The sequence below is a fragment of the Heterodontus francisci genome, chromosome 28 (assembly GCF_036365525.1).
Source record: "Heterodontus francisci isolate sHetFra1 chromosome 28, sHetFra1.hap1, whole genome shotgun sequence".
Lineage (NCBI taxonomy): Eukaryota > Metazoa > Chordata > Chondrichthyes > Heterodontiformes > Heterodontidae > Heterodontus > Heterodontus francisci.
This window is the reverse complement of record NC_090398.1, coordinates 55,280,041-55,297,903: the sequence shown is the minus strand read 5'-3', so window position 1 is coordinate 55,297,903 and position 17,863 is coordinate 55,280,041.

Sequence of the window (17,863 nt, the reverse complement as noted above, 5' to 3'; positions counted from 1 at the left end):
TGAAACTCTCTGAACCTCTGAAGCTCTCCCAAACTCTCTGACACTCTCTGCAATCTCTCTGACGCTCTCTGACAGTCTGTGACACTCTCTGAAACTCTTGACACTCTCTGAAAGTCTCAGAAAATCTCAGAAACTCTCTGGCAATCTCTGACACGCTCGGACACTCTCTGACACTCTCTGACACTCTCTGACACACTCAGAAACTCTCAGAAACTCTCTGACACTCTCTGACACACTCTCTGACACTCTCTAAATCTCTCTGACACTCTCCGAAACTCTCTGAAACTCTCTGAAACTTTCTGACACTCTCTGACACTCTCTGAAGCTCTCTGGAACTCTCTGAGAATCTCTGACACTCTCTGACACCCTCAGACACTCTCTGACACTCTCTGAAACTCTCTGACACGATGGGACTCTCTCTGAAACTCTCTGACACTCTCTGATACTCTCTGACACTCACAGATACTCTCAGAAACTCTTCGACATTCTCTGACACTCTCAGACACTCTCTGAAACTCTCTGACATTCTCTGACACTCTCTGACACTCTGTGACACTCTGTGACACTCTCTGACACTCTGTGACACTCTCTGAAACTCTCTGACACTCTGTGACACACTGTGAAACTCTCTGACACTCTCTGACACTCTGTGAAACTCTCTGAAACTCTCTGACAGTCTCTGACAGTCTCTGACACTCTGTGACACTCCCTGACACACTCAGAAACTCTCAGAACCCTCTGACACTCTCTTACACTCAAAGATATTCTCAGAAACTCTCCGAAATTCTCTGACACTCTCTGACACTCTCAGACACTCTCTGACACTCTGTGAAGCTCTCTGAAACTCTCTGACACTCTCTGACAGTCTCTGACACTCTGTGACACTCCCTGAAACACTCAGAAACTCTCAGAACCCTCTGACACTCTCTTACACTCACAGATAATCTCAGAAAATTTCCGACTTTCTCTGACACTCTCTGACACTCTCTGATACTCTCAGACACTCACAGATACTCTCAGACACTCTCTGACACTCTCTGACAATCTGTGACACACTGTGAAACTCTCTGACCCTCTCAGACACTCACAGATACTCTCAGAAACTCTCCGACATTCTCTGACAGTCTCTGACACTCTCAGACACTCTCTGACACTCTCCGACACTCTCTGAAACTCTCTGACACTCTGTGACACACTGTGACACTCTCTGATACTTTCTGACACTCTGTGAAACTCTCTGAACATCTCTGACACTCTCAGACAATCTCTGATACTCTCTGAAACTCTCTGAAACTCTCTGACACTCACTGAAACACTCTGTCACTATCTGACACTCTGTGACACTCTCGGAAGCTCTCTGAAACTCTCTGAAACTCTCAGAAGCTCTCTGACATTCTCTGAAACTCTCTGCAATCTCTCTGAAACTCTCTGACACTCTCTGACACTCTCAGAATCTCTCAGAAACTCTCTGGCAATCTCTGACACGCTCAGACAATCGCTGAAACTCTCTGACACTGTCTGAAACTCTCTGACACTCTCTGACACTCTCTGAAGCTGTCCGACACTCTCTGACACTCTCTGACACTCTCTGAAACTCTTTGACACTTCCTGAAACTCTCTGAAAATCTCAGACACTCTCTGACACTCTCTGAAGCTCTGTGACACTCTCTGACACTCTCAGACACTCTCTGACACAATCTGAAACTCTCTGAAACGCTCTGACACACGATGACAATTCTCTGAAACTCTCTGTCACTCTCTGACAATCTCTGAAGCTCTCTGAAACTCTCTGAAACTCTCGGAAACTCTGAGGCTCTCCCACACTCTCTGACATTCTCTGCAATCACTCTGACACTCTCTGACACGATCTGGCACTCTCTGAAACTCTCTGACATTCTGTGAAACTCTCTGAAACTCTTTTTCACTCACTGACAGTCTCTGACACTCTGTGACACTCTCTTACACTCACAGAAACTCTCAGAAACTCTCCGACATTCTCTGAAACTCTCTGACACTCTCTGACACTCTCAAACACTCTCTGACACTCTCTGGCATTCTCTGAAACTCTCTGACACTCTCTGACACTCTCTGAAACTCTTTGACACTCTGTGACACACTGTGAAACTCTCTGACACTCTCTGACACTCTTTGAAAGTCTCTGAAACTCTCTGAAAGTCTCTGACAGTCTCTGACACTCACAGATAATCTCAGAAACTCTCCGACATTCTCTGACACTCTCTGACACTCTCTGATACTCTCAGACACTCACAGATACTCTCAGAAACTCTCCGACATTCTCTGACAGTCTCTGACACTCTCAGACACTCTCTGACACACTCTGAAACTCTCTGACAATCTGTGACACACTGTGAAACTCTCTGACTCTCTCAGACACTCACAGATACTCTCAGAAACTCTCCGACATTCTCTGACAGTCTCTGACACTCTCAGACACTCTCTGACACTCTCTGACACTCTCTGAAACTCTCTGACACTCTGTGACACACTGTGACACTCTCTGATAATCTCTGACACTCTGTGAAACTCTCTGAAACTCTCTGACACTCTCAGACAATCTCTGAAATTCTCTGAAACTCTCTGAAACACTCTGACACTCACTGAAACACTCTGTCACTATCTGACACTCTCTGACACTCTCGGAAGCTCTCTGAAACTCTCTGAAACTCTCTGACGGTCTGTGACACTCTCTGAAACTCTCTGACACTCTCTGACACTCTCAGAAACTCTCAGAATCTCTCTGGCAATCTCTGACAAGCTCAGACAATCGCTGAAACTCTCTGACACTCTCTGAAACTCTCTGACACTCTCTGACACTCTCTGAAACTCTCCGACACTCTCTGACACTCTCTGACACTCTCTGAAACTCTTTGACACTCTCTGAAACTCTCTGAAACTCTCAGACACTCTCTGACACTCTCTGAAGTTCTGTAACACTCTCTGACACTCTCAGACACACTCTGAAACGCTCTGAAACGCTCTGACACACTCTGACAATTCTCTGAAACTCTCTGTCACTCTCTGACAATCTCTGAAGCTCTCTGAAGCTCTCTGAAACTCTCTGACACTCTCTGCAATCTCTCTGACATTCTCTGACAGTCTGTGACACTCTCTGACACTCTCTGAAACTCTCCGACACTGTCTGACACTCTCTGACACTCTCTGAAACTCTTTGACACTCTCTGAAACTCTCTGAAACTCTCAGACACTCTCTGACACTCTCTGAAGCTCTGTGACACTCTCTGACACTCTCTGAAACTCTTTGACACTCTCTGAAACTCTCTGAAACTCTCCAACACTGTCTGACACTCTCTGACACTCTCTGAAACTCTTTGACACTCTCTGAAACTCTCTGAAACTCTCAGACACTCTCTGACACTCTCTGAAGCTCTGTGACACTCTCTGACACACTCTGAAAATCTCTGAAACTCTGAAGCTCTCCCACTCACTCTGAGACTCTCTGCAATCTCTCTGACACTCTCTGACACGATCTGACACTCTCTGAAACTCTCTGACACTCTCGGACAGTCTTTGACACTCTCTGAAACTCTCTGACACTCTCTGACACGATCTGACACCATCTGACACTCTCTGACACTCTCTGACATTCTCTCACACTCACACATACTCTCAGAAACTCTCCGACATTCTCTGACACTCTCTGACACTCTATGACACTCTCGGACACTCTCTGAAACTCTCTGATACTCTCTGACAGTCTGTGACACACTGTGAAATTCTCTGACAGTCTCTGATACTCACAGATACTCTCAGATACTCTCCGACATTCTCTGACACCCTCTGACACTCTGTGAAACTCACTGAACTTCTCTGTCACTCTCTGACACACTATGACACTCTCGGACACTCTCTGAAACTCTGTGACACTCTCTGACACTCTCTGAAACACTCAGAAACTCTCATAAACTCTCTTACACTCACAGATACTCTCTGACAATCTGTGAAACTCTCTGAAACTCTCTGTCACTCACTGACAGTCTCTGACACTCTGTGACACTCTCTTACACTCACAGATACTCTCAGAATCTCTCTGACATTCTCTGACACACTCTGACACTCTCTGACACTCTCTGACACTCTGTGAAACTCTCTGAAACTCTCTGTCACTCACTGACAGTCTCTGACACTCTGTGACACTCTCTTACACTCACAGATACTCTCAGAAACTCTCTAACACTCTCTGACACTCACAGATAATCTCAGAAACTCTCCGACATTCTCTGACACTCTCTGACACTCTCAGACACTCTCTGACACTCTCTGACATTCTCTGAAACTCTCTGAAACTCTCTGACACTCTCTGAATTTCTTTGACACTCTCTGACACTCTCAGACAATCTCAGACACTCTCTGAAACTCTCTGACACTCATTGAAACTCTCTGTCACAATCTGACACTCTCCGACACTCTCTGAAGCACTCTGAAAAACTCTGCAACTCTCTGAAACTCTCTGAAGCTCTCTGACACTCTCTGACACTCTCTGCAATTTCTCTGACACTCTCTGAGAGTCTGTGACACACTGTGAAACTCTCTGACACTCTCTGACACTCACAGATACTCTCAGAAACTCTCCGACATTCTCTGACAGTCTATGACACTCTCAGACCCTCTCTAACTCTCTCTGACACTCTGTGACACACTGTGAAACTCTCTGACACTCTCTGACACTCACAGATAATCTCAGAAACTCTCCGACATTCTCTGACACACTCTGACACTCTCTGACACACTGTGAAACTCTCTGAACTTCTCTGTCACTCACTGACAGTCTCTGACACTCTGTGACACTCTCTTACACTCACAGATGCTCTCAGAAACTCTCCGACATTCTGTGACACTCTCTGACACTCTCTGACAATCTCAGACTCTCTCTGACACTCTCTGACATTCTCTGACATTCTCTGAAACTCTCTGACACTCTCGAACACTCTCAGACAATCTCAGACACTCTCTGAAACTCTCTGAAACACTCCGACACACTCTGAAGCTCTATGAAACTCTCTGAAACTCTCTGAAGCTCTCTGACACTCTCTGAAAATCTCTGCAATCTCTCTGACAATCTTTGACAGTCTGTGACACTCTCTGAAACTCTCTGACACTCTCTGACACACTCAGAAACTCACAGAAACTCTCTGGCAATCTCTGACACGCTCACACACTCTCTGAAACTCTCTGACACACTCTAACACTCTTTGACAATCTCTGAAACTCTCTGAAACTCTCCGACACTCTCTGACACTCTCTGACACTCTCTGAAATTCTTTGACACTCTCTGAAACTCTCAGACACTCTCTAACACTCTCTGAAACTCTCTGACACGCTGTGACACGCTCAGAAACTCTCTGAAACTCTCTGATCCTCTCTGACACTCTCTGAAACTCTCTGACACTCCCTGAAACTCTCTGACACTCTCTGACACTCTCCGACACACTCAGAAACTCTCAGAAACTCTCTGGTACTCTCTGACACTCTCAGAAACTCTCTGAAACTCTCTGAAACTCTTTGACACTCTCTGACACTCTCTGAATCTCTCTGACACTCTCTGACACTGTCTGACACTCTCTGAAACTCTTTCACACATTCTGACCCACTCAGACACTGTCTGACAATCTCTGAAACTCACTGACACTCTCTGACAATCTCTGACACACTCCGACACTCTCTGACACTCTCTGACACTCTCTGACACTCTCTGAAGCTCTCTGAAACTCTCTGACAGTCTGTGACACTCTCTGAAACTCTCTGACACTATCTGACACTCTCTGAAACTTTCGGACACTCACTGAAACTCTCGGAATCTCTGTGACACTCTCTGACACTCTCTGACACTCTCTGACACCCTGTGACACTCTCTGACACTCACTGAAACACTCAGAAAATCTCATGAACTCTCTGACACTCTGTGACACTCTCTGACACTCTCTGACACTCTCTGAAACTCTCTGACACTCTCTGACACTCTCAGACACTCTCTGAAACTCTCTGAAACACTCTGACACTCACTGAAACACTCTGTCACTATCTGACACTCTCTGACACTCTCTGACACTCTCCGACACACTCAGAAACTCTCAGAAACTCTCTGGTACTCTCTGACACTCTCAGAAACTCTCTGAAACTCTCTGAAACTCTTTGACACTCTCTGACACTCTCTGAATCTCTCTGACACTCTCTGACACTGTCTGACACTCTCTGAAACTCTTTCACACTCTCTGACCCACTCAGACACTGTCTGACAATCTCTGAAACTCACTGACAGTCTCTGACAATCTCTGACACACTCCGACACTCTCTGACACTCTCTGACACTCTCTGAAGCTCTCTGAAACTCTCTGACAGTCTTTGACACTCTCTGAAACTCTCTGACACTATCTGACACTCTCTGAAACTTTCGGACACTCACTGAAACTCTCGGAATCTCTGTGACACTCTCTGACACTCTCTGACACTCTCTGACACCCTGTGACACTCTCTGACACTCACTGAAACACTCAGAAACTCTCATGAACTCTCTGACTCTCTGTGACACTCTCTGACACACTCTGACACTCTCTGAAACTCTCTGACACTCTCTGACACTCTCAGACACTCTCTGACACTCTCAGAAACTCTCGGAAACTCATGGAAATACTCAGAAACTCTCATGAACTCTCTGACACTCTCTGACACTCTCTGAAACTCTCTGACACTCTCTGACACTCTCAGACACTCTCTAACTCTCTCTGACACTCTGTGACACACTGTGAAACTCTCTGACACTCTCTGCCAGTCTCTGATATGCTTTGACACTCTCTGACACTCTCAGACAATCTCAGACACTCTCTGAAACTCTCTGAAACTCTCTGACACTCACTGAAACTCTCTGTCACAATCTGAGACTCTCCGACACTCTCTGAAGCTCTCTGAAACTCTCTGAAGCTCTCTGTCACTCTTTGAAGCTCTCTGAAACTCTATGAAACTCTCTGAAACTCTGAAGCTCTCCCACACTCTCAGACACTATCTGCAATCTCTCTGACACTCTCTGACACGATCTGACACTCTATGAAACTCTCTGACACTCTCGGACAGTCTATGACACTCTCCGAAACTCTCTGACACTCTGTGACACTCTCTGACACTCTCTGACACTCTCTGAAACTCTCTGACACTCTCTGACACTCCCAGACACTCTCTGAACCTCTCAGAAACTCTCGGAAACTCACTGAAACTCTCTGAAACTCTCGGAAACTCTGTGACACTCTCTGACACTCTCTGACACTCTCTGACACTCTCTGACACCCTGTGACACTCTGTGACACTCACTGAAACACTCAGGAACTCTCATGAACTCTCTGACACTCTTTGACACTCTCTGACACTCTCTGACACTCTCTGAAACTCTCTGACACTCTCTGACACTCTCAGACACTCTCTGACACTCTCAGAAACTCTCGGAAACTCACTGAAACTCTCTGACACTCTCTGACACACTCTGACACTCTCTGACACTCTCTGACACTCTCTGAAACACTCATAAACTCTCATAAACTCTCTTACACTCACAGATACTCTCAGAAACTCTCCGACATTCTCTGACACTCTTTGACACTCTCTGACACTCACAGATAATCTCAGAATCTCTCTGACATTCTCTGACACACTCTGACACTCTCTGACACTCTCTGACACTCTGTGAAACTCTCTGAAACTCTCTGTCACTCACTGACAGTCTCTGACACTCTGTGGCACTCTCTTACACTCACAGATAATCTCAGAATCTCTCTGACATTCTCTGACACACTCTGACACACTCTGACACTCACAGTTAATCTCAGAATCTCTCTGACATTCTCTGACACACTCTGACACACTCTGACACTCTCTGACACTCTCAGACACTCTCTGACACTCTCTGACATTCTCTGAAACTCTCTGAAACTCTCTGACACTCTCTGAATTTCTTTGACACTCTCTGACACTCTCAGACAATCTCAGACACTCTCTGAAACTCTCTGACACTCACTGAAACTCTCTGTCACAATCTGACACTCTCCGACACTCTCTGAAGCTCTCTGAAACACTCTCTGAAACTCTCTGAAGCTCTCTGACACTCTCTGACTCTCTCTGCAATTTCTCTGACACTCTCTGAGAGTCTGTGACACACTGTGAAACTCTCTAACACTCTCTTACACTCACAGATACTCTCAGAAACTCTCCGACATTCTCTGACACTCTCTGACACTCTCAGCCACTCTCTGACACTCTCTGACATTCTCTGATACTATCTGAAACACTCTGACAGTCTCTGATTTGCTTTGACACTCTCTGACACTCTCAGACAATCTCAGACACTCTCTGAAACTCTCTGAAGCTCTCTGACACTCACTGAAACTCTCTGTCACAATCTGAGACTCTCCGACACTCTCTGATGCTCTCTGAAACTCTCTGAAACTCTCTGAAGCTCTCTGTCACTCTCTGAACCTCTCTGAAACTCTATGAAACTCTCTCAAACTCTGAAGCTCTCCCACACTCTCTGACACTCACTGCAATCTCTCTGACACTCTCTGACACGATCTGACACTCTATGAAACTCTCTGACACTCTCGGACAGTCTATGACACTCTCCAAAACTCTCTGACACTCTGTGACACTCTCTGACACTCTCTGACACTCTCTGAAGCTCTCAGAAACTCTCGGAAACTCACTGAAACTCTCTGAAACTCTCGGAAACTCTGTGACACTCTCTGACACTCTCTGACACCCTGTGACACTCTCTGACACTCACTGAAACACTCAGAAACTCTCATGAACTCTCTGACACTATGTGACACTCTCTGACACTCTCTGACACTCTCTGAAACTCTCGGAAACTCACTGAAACTCTCTGAAACTCTCTGACACTCTCTGACACTCTCAGACACTCTCCGACACTCTCAGAAACTCTCGGAAACTCACTGAAATACTCAGAAACTCTCATGAACTCTCTGACACTCTCTGACACTCTCTGAAACTCTCTGACACTCTCTGACACTCTCTGACACTCTGTGACACTCTCTGACACTCTCTGAAACACTCAGAAACTCTCAGAAACTCTCTTACACTCACAGATACTCTCTGACAATCTGTGAAACTCTCTGAAACTCTCTGACACTCTCTGACACTCACAGATAATCTCAGAATCTCTGACATTATCTGACACACTCTGACACTCTCTGACACTCTGTGAAACTCTCTGAAACTCTCTGTCACTCACTGACAGTCTCTGACACTCTGTGACACTCTCTTACACTCACAGATACTCTCAGAAACTCTCTAACACTCTCTGACACTCACAGATAATCTCAGAAACTCTCTGACATTCTCTGACACTCTCTGACACTCTCAGACACTCTCTGACACTCTCTGACATTCTCTGAAACTCTCTGAAACTCTCTGACACTCTCTGAAGCTCTCTGTCACTCTCTGAAGCTCTCTGAAACTCTATGAAACTCTCTGAAACTCTGAAGCTCTCCCACACTCTCTGACACTCTCTGCAATCTCTCTGACACTCTCTGACACGATCTGACACTCTATGAAACTCTCTGACACTCTCGGACAGTCTATGACACTCTCCAATACTCTCTGACACTCTGTGACACTCTCTGACACTCTCTGACACTCTCTGAAGCTCTCCGACACTCTCAGACACTCTCTGAAACTCTCAGAAACTCTCGGAAACTCACTGAAACTCTCTGACACTCTCTGAACTTCTTTGACACTCTCTGACACTCTCAGACAATCTCAGACACTCACTGAAACTCTGTCACAATCTGACACTCTCCGACACTCTCTGAAGCTCTCTGAAACACTCTCTGAAACTCTCTGAAGCTCTCTGACACTCTCTGACACTCTATGCAATTTCTCTGACACTCTCAGACACTCTCTGACACTCTCAGACACTCTCTGAAACTCTCTGACATTCTCTGAAATTCTTTGAAACCCTCTGACACGCTGTGACACTCTCAGAAACTCTCTGAAACGCTCTGACCCTCTCTGACACTCTCTGAAACTCTCTGACACTCTCTGACACTCTCTGACACTTTGTGACGCTGCCGGAAACTCTCTGACACTCTCTGACACTCTCCGACAAACTCAGAAACTCTCAGAAGCTCTCTGACACTCTGTGACACTCTCTGACACTCTCTGAAAATCTCTGACACTCTCTGACAATCTCAGACACTCTCTGACAATCTCTGACACTCTCTGAAACACTCTGAAACACTCTGACACTCTCAGACAATCTCTGACACACTCTGAAACTCTCTGAAACTCTCTGAAAATGTCTGAAACTCTGAAGCTCTCCCAAACTCTCTGACACTCTCTGCAATCTTTCTGACGCTCTCTGACAGTCTGTGACACTCTCTGAAACTCTTGACACTCTCTGAAAGTCTCAGAAAAGCTCAGAAACTCTCTGGCAATCTCTGACACTCTCTGACACTCTCTGACACTCTCTGAAACTCTCTGACACTCTCTGACACTCTCTGACATACTCTGACACTCTCTGACACTCTCTGACATTCTCTGAAACACTCAGAAACTCTCAGAAACTCTCTGACACTCTCTGACACTCTCTGAAACTCTCTGACACTCTCTGACACTCTCTGACACTCTCTGTAACACTCAGAAACTCTCAGAAACTCTCTTTAGCTCATAGATACTCTCAGAAACTCTCCGACATTCTCTGACACTCTCTGAAACTCTCTGAAACTCTCAGACACTCTCTGACGCTCTCTGACATTCTCTGAAACTCTCTGAAACTCTCTGACACTCTCTGAAACTCTCTGAAGCTCTCTGCCACTCTCTGACACTCTCTGCAATCTCTCTGACACTCTCTGAGAGTCTGTGACACTCTCTGAAACTCTCTGACGCTCTCTGACACACTCTGAAACTGTCTGAAACTCTATGAAACTCTCTGAAACTCTGAAGCTCTCCCACACTCTCTGACACTCTCTGCAATCTCTCTGACACGATCTGACACTCTCTGAAACTCTCCGAATCTCTCTGACACTCTCCGACACTCTCTGAAGCTCTCTGAAACTCTCTGACTGTCTGTGACACTCTCTGACTCTCTCTGATATTCTCTGAAACTCTCTGAAGCTCTCTGACACTCTCTGACACTCTCTGAAATTCCTTGACACTCTCTGACACTCTCAGACAATCTCAGACACTCTCTGAAACTCTCTGAATCTCTCTGACACTCACTGAAACTCTCTGTCACAATCTGACACTCTCCGACACTCTCTGAAGCTCTCTGAAACACTCTAAAACACTCTTAAACTCTCTGAAGCACTCTGACACTCTCTGACACTCTCTGCAATCTCTCTGACACTCTCTGACAGTCTGTGACACACTGTGAAACTCTCTAACACTCTCTTACACTCACAGATACTCTCAGAAACTCTCCGACATTCTCTGACACTCTCTGACACTCCCTTACACTCTCAGCCACTCTCTGACACTCTCTGACATTCTCTGAAACTCTCTGAAACTCTCTGACACTCTCTGACACTCTCTGAAATGCTTTGACACTCTCTGACACTCTCAGACAATCTCAGACACTCTCTGAAACTCTCTGTAACTCTCTGACACGCACTGAAACTCTCTGTCACAATCTGACAATCTCCGACACTCTCTGAAGCTCTCTGAAACTCTCTTAAACTCTCTGAAACTCTCTGAAGCTCTCTGTCACTCCCTGACACTCTCTGCAATCTCTCTGACACTCTCTGACACGATCTGACACGATCTGACACTATCTGAAACTCTCTGACACTCTCAGACAGTCTGTGACACACTCTGAAACTCTCTGACACTCTCTGAAACTCTCTGATACTCTCTGACACTCTGTGACACATTGTGAAACTCTCTGACACTCTCTGACACTCACAGATACTCTCAGAAACTCTCCAACATTCTCTGACTGTCTCTGACAATCTCAGACACTCTCAGACACTCTCGAACACTTTCTGAAACTCTGTGACACACTGTGAAACTCTCTGACTCTGTCTGACACTCACAGATAATCTCAGAAACTCTCCGACATTCTCTGACACACTCTGACACTCTCAGACACTCTGTGAAATTCTCTGAACTTCTCTGTCACTCACTGACAGTCTCTGACACTCTGTGACACTCTCTTACACTCATAGATACTCTCAGAAACTCTCCGACATTCTCTGACACTCTCTGACACTCTCTGACAATCTCAGACACTCTCTGACACTCTCTGACATTCTCTGAAACTCTCTGACACTCTCTGACACTCTCTGAAACTCTCTGACACTCTCTGACACTCTCAGACAATCTCAGACACTCTCTGAAACTCTCTGAAACTCTCAGACACTCACTGAAACTCTCAGTCACTATCTGACACTCTCCGACACTCTCTGAAGCTCTCTGAAACTCTCTGAAACTCTCTGAAACTCTCTGAAGCTCTCTGAAACTCTCTGAAGCTCTCTGAAACTGTCTGACAGTCTGTGACTCTCTCTGAAACTCTCTGACACTATCTGACACTCTCTGAAACTTTCTGACACTCTCTGACACTCTCAGAAACTCTCTGAAACTCTCTGACACTCTCAGAAACTCTCGGAAACTCACTGAAACTCTCTGAAACTCTCTGACACACTCTGACACTTTCTGACACTCTGTGACACTCTCTGACACTCTCTGAAACACTCAGAAACTCTCAGAAACCCTCTGACACTCTGTGACACTCTCTGACACACTCTGACACTCTCTGAAACTCTTTGACACTCTCTGACACTCTCAGACACTCTCTGACACTCTCAGAAACTCTCGGAAACTCACTGAAACTCTCTGAAACTGTCTGACACTCTCTGAAAATCTCTGACAAACTGTGACACTCTCTGACACTCTCTGTAACACTCAGAAACTCTCAGAAACTCTCGTAATCTCACAGATACTCTCAGAAATTCTCCAACATTCTCTGACACTCTCAGACACTCTCTGACACTCTCAGACACTCTCTGAAACTCTCTGACATTCTCTGAAATTCTTTGAAACTCTCTGACACGCTGTGACACTCTCAGAAACTCTCTGAAACGCTCTGACCCTCTCTGACACTCTCTGAAACTCTCTGACACTCTCTGACACTCTCTGACACTTTGTGACGCTGCCGGAAACTCTCTGACACTCTGTGACACTCTCTGACACTCTCTGAAAATCCCTGACACTCTCTGACAATCTCAGACACTCTCTGACAATCTCTGACACTCTCTGAAACACTCTGAAACACTCTGACACTCTCAGACAATCTCTGACACACTCTGAAACTCTCTGAAACTCTCTGAAAATGTCTGAAACTCTGAAGCTCTCCCAAACTCTCTGACACTCTCTGCAATCTTTCTGACGCTCTCTGACAGTCTGTAACACTCTCTGAAACTCTTGACACTCTCTGAAAGTCTTAGAAAAGCTCAGAAACTCTCTGGCAATCTCTGACACTCTCTGACACTCTCTGACACTCTCTGAAACTCTCTGACACTCTCTGACACTCTCTGACATTCTCTGACACTCTCTGACACTCTCTGACATTCTCTGAAACACTCAGAAACTCTCAGAAACTCAGTGACACTCTCTGACACTCTCTGAAACTCTCTGAAACTCTGTGACACTCTCTGACACTCTCTGTAACACTCAGAAACTCTCAGAAACTCTCTTTAGCTCATAGATACTCTCAGAAACTCTCCGACATTCTCTGACACTCTCTGAAACTCTCTGAAACTCTCAGACACTCTCTGACGCTCTCTGACATTCTCTGAAACTCTCTGAAACTCTCTGACACTCTCTGAAACTCTCTGAAGCTCTCTGCCACTCTCTGACACTCTCTGCAATCTCTCTGACACTCTCTGAGAGTCTGTGACACTCTCTGAAACTCTCTGACGCTCTCTGACACACTCTGAAGCTGTCTGAAACTCTATGAAACTCTCTGAAACTCTGAAGCTCTCCCACACTCTCTGACACTCTCTGCAATCTCTCTGACACGATCTGACACTCTCTGAAACTCTCCGAATCTCTCTGACACTCTCTGACACTCTCTGAAGCTCTCTGAAACTCTCTGACTGTCTGTGACACTCTCTGACACTCTCTGATATTCTCTGAAACTCTCTGAAGCTCTCTGACACTCTCTGACACTCTCTGAAATTCCTTGACACTCTCTGACACTCTCAGACAATCTCAGACACTCTCTGAAACTCTCTGAATCTCTCTGACACTCACTGAAACTCTCTGTCACAATCTGACACTCTCCGACACTCTCTGAAGCTCTTTGAAACACTCTAAAACTCTCTTAAACTCTCTGAAGCACTCTGACACTCTCTGACACTCTCTGCAATCTCTCTGACACTCTCTGACAGTCTGTGACACACTGTGAAACTCTCTAACACTCTCTTACACTCACAGATACTCTCAGAAACTCTCCGACATTCTCTGACACTCTCTGACACTCCCTTACACTCTCAGCCAAGCTCTGACACTCTCTGACATTCTCTGAAACTCTCTGAAACTCTCTGACACTCTCTGACACTCTCTGAAATGCTTTGACACTCTCTGACACTCTCAGACAATCTCAGACACTCTCTGAAACTCTCTGTAACTCTCTGACACGCACTGAAACTCTCTGTCACAATCTGACAATCTCCGACACTCTCTGAAGCTCTCTGAAACTCTCTTAAACTCTCTGAAACTCTCTGAAGCTCTCTGTCACTCCCTGACACTCTCTGCAATCTCTCTGACACTCTCTGACACGATCTGACACTATCTGAAACTCTCTGACACTCTCAGACAGTCTGTGACACACTCTGAAACTCTCTGACACTCTCTGAAACTCTCTGATACTCTCTGACACTCTGTGACACATTGTGAAACTCTCTGACACTCTCTGACACTCACAGATACTCTCAGAAACTCTCCAACATTCTCTGACTGTCTCTGACAATCTCAGACACTCTCAGACACTCTCTGACACTCTCTGACATTCTCTGAAACTCTCTGACACTCTCTGACACTCTCTGAAACTCTCTGACACTCTCTGACACTCTCAGACAATCTCAGACACTCTCTGAAACTCTCTGAAACTCTCAGACACACTGTGAAACTCTCTGACTTTGTCTGACACTCACAGATAATCTCAGAAACTCTCCGACATTCTCTGACACACTCTGACACTCTCAGACACTCTGTGAAATTCTCTGAACTTCTCTGTCACTCACTGACAGTCTCTGACACTCTGTGACACTCTCTTACACTCATAGATACTCTCAGAAACTCTCCGACATTCTCTGACACTCTCTGACACTCTCTGACAATCTCAGACACTCTCTGACACTCTCTGACATTCTCTGAAACTCTCTGACACTCTCTGACACTCTCTGAAACTCTCTGACACTCTCTGACACTCTCAGACAATCTCAGACACTCTCTGAAACTCTCTGAAACTCTCAGACACTCACTGAAACTCTCAGTCACTATCTGACACTCTCCGACACTCTCTGAAGCTCTCTGAAACTCTCTGAAACTCTCTGAAACTCTCTGAAGCTCTCTGAAACTCTCTGAAGCTCTCTGAAACTGTCTGACAGTCTGTGACTCTCTCTGAAACTCTCTGACACTATCTGACACTCTCTGAAACTTTCTGACACTCTCTGACACTGTCAGAAACTCTCTGAAACTCTCTGACACTCTCAGAAACTCTCGGAAACTCACTGAAACTCTCTGAAACTCTCTGACACACTCTGACACTTTCTGACACTCTGTGACACTCTCTGACACTCTCTGAAACACTCAGAAACTCTCAGAAACCCTCTGACACTCTGTGACACTCTCTGACACACTCTGACACTCTCTGAAACTCTTTGACACTCTCTGACACTCTCAGACACTCTCTGACACTCTCAGAAACTCTCGGAAACTCACTGAAACTCTCTGAAACTGTCTGACACTCTGTGACACTCTCTGACACTCTCTGTAACACTCAGAAACTCTCAGAAACTCTCGTAATCTCACAGATACTCTCAGAAATTCTCCAACATTCTCTGACACTCTCAGACACTCTCTGACACTCTCAGACACTCTCTGAAACTCTCTGACATTCTCTGAAATTCTTTGAAACTCTCTGACACGCTGTGACACTCTCAGAAACTCTCTGAAACGCTCTGACCCTCTCTGACACTCTCTGAAACTCTCTGACACTCTCTGACACTCTCTGACACTCTCTGACACTTTGTGACGCTGCCGGAAACTCTCTGACACTCTCTGACACTCTCCGACAAACTCAGAAACTCTCAGACGCTCTCTGACACTCTGTGACACTCTCTGACACTCTCTGAAAATCTCTGACACTCTCTGACAATCTCAGACACTCTCTGACAATCTCTGACACTCTCTGAAACACTCTGAAACACTCTGACACTCTCAGACAATCTCTGACACACTCTGAAACTCTCTGAAACTCTCTGAAAATGTCTGAAACTCTGAAGCTCTCCCAAACTCTCTGACACTCTCTGCAATCTTTCTGACGCTCTCTGACAGTCTGTGACACTCTCTGAAACTCTTGACACTCTCTGAAAGTCTCAGAAAATCTCAGAAACTCTCTGGCAATCTCTGACACTCTCTGACACTCTCTGACACTCTCTGAAACTCTCTGAAACTCTCTGACACTCTCAGAAACTCTCGGCAACTCACGGAAACTCTCTGACAGTCCCTGACACTCTCTGACACTCTCTGACACTCAGTGACACTCTCTGACACTCTCTGAAACACTCAGAAACTCTCAGAAATTCTGTGACACTCTCTTACACTCTCAGACACTCTGTGAAACTCTCTGAACTTCTCTGTCACTCACTGACAGTCTCTGACACTCTGTGACACTCTCTTACACTCATAGATACTCTCAGAAACTCTCCGACATTCTCTGACACTCTTTGACACTCTCTGGCACTCTCAGACACTCTCTGACACTCTCGGAAACTCTCGGAAACTCACTGAAACTCTCTGAAACTCGCTGACACTCTGTGACACTCTCTGACACTCTGTGACACTCTCTGACACTCTCTGAAACACTCAGAAACTCTCGTAATCTCACAGATACTCTCAGAAACTCTCCGACATTCTCTGACACTCTCTGACACTCTCTGACACTCTCAGACACTCTCTGAAACTCTCTGACATTCTCTGAAATTCTTTGAAACTCTCTGACACGCTGTGACACTCTCAGAAACTCTCTGAAACGCTCTGACCCTCTCTGACAGTCTCTGAAACTCTCTGACACTCTCTGACACTCTCTGACACTCCCTGAAACTCTCTGACACTCTCTGACACTCTCCGACAAACTCAGAAACTCTCAGAAACTCTCTGACACTCTGTGACACTCTCTGACACTCTCTGAAACTCTCTGACACTCTCTGACAATCTCAGACACTCTCTGACAATCTCTGACACTCTCTGAAACACTCTGAAACTCTCTGACACTCTCAGACAATCTCTGACACACTCTGAAGCTCTCTGAAACTCTCTGAAAATGTCTGAAACTCTGAAGCTCTCCCAAACTCTCTGACACTCTCTGCAATCTTTCTGACGCTCTCTGACAGTCTGTGACACTCCCTGAAACTCTCTGACACTCTCTGACACTGTCCGACACACTCAGAAACTCCCAGAAACTCTCTGGCACTCTCTGACACTCTCCGAAACTCTTTGACACTCTCTGACACGCTCTGAATCTCTCTGACACTCTCTGACTCTGTCTGACACTCTCTGAAAATCTTTGACACTCTCTGACACACTCAGACACTGTCTGACA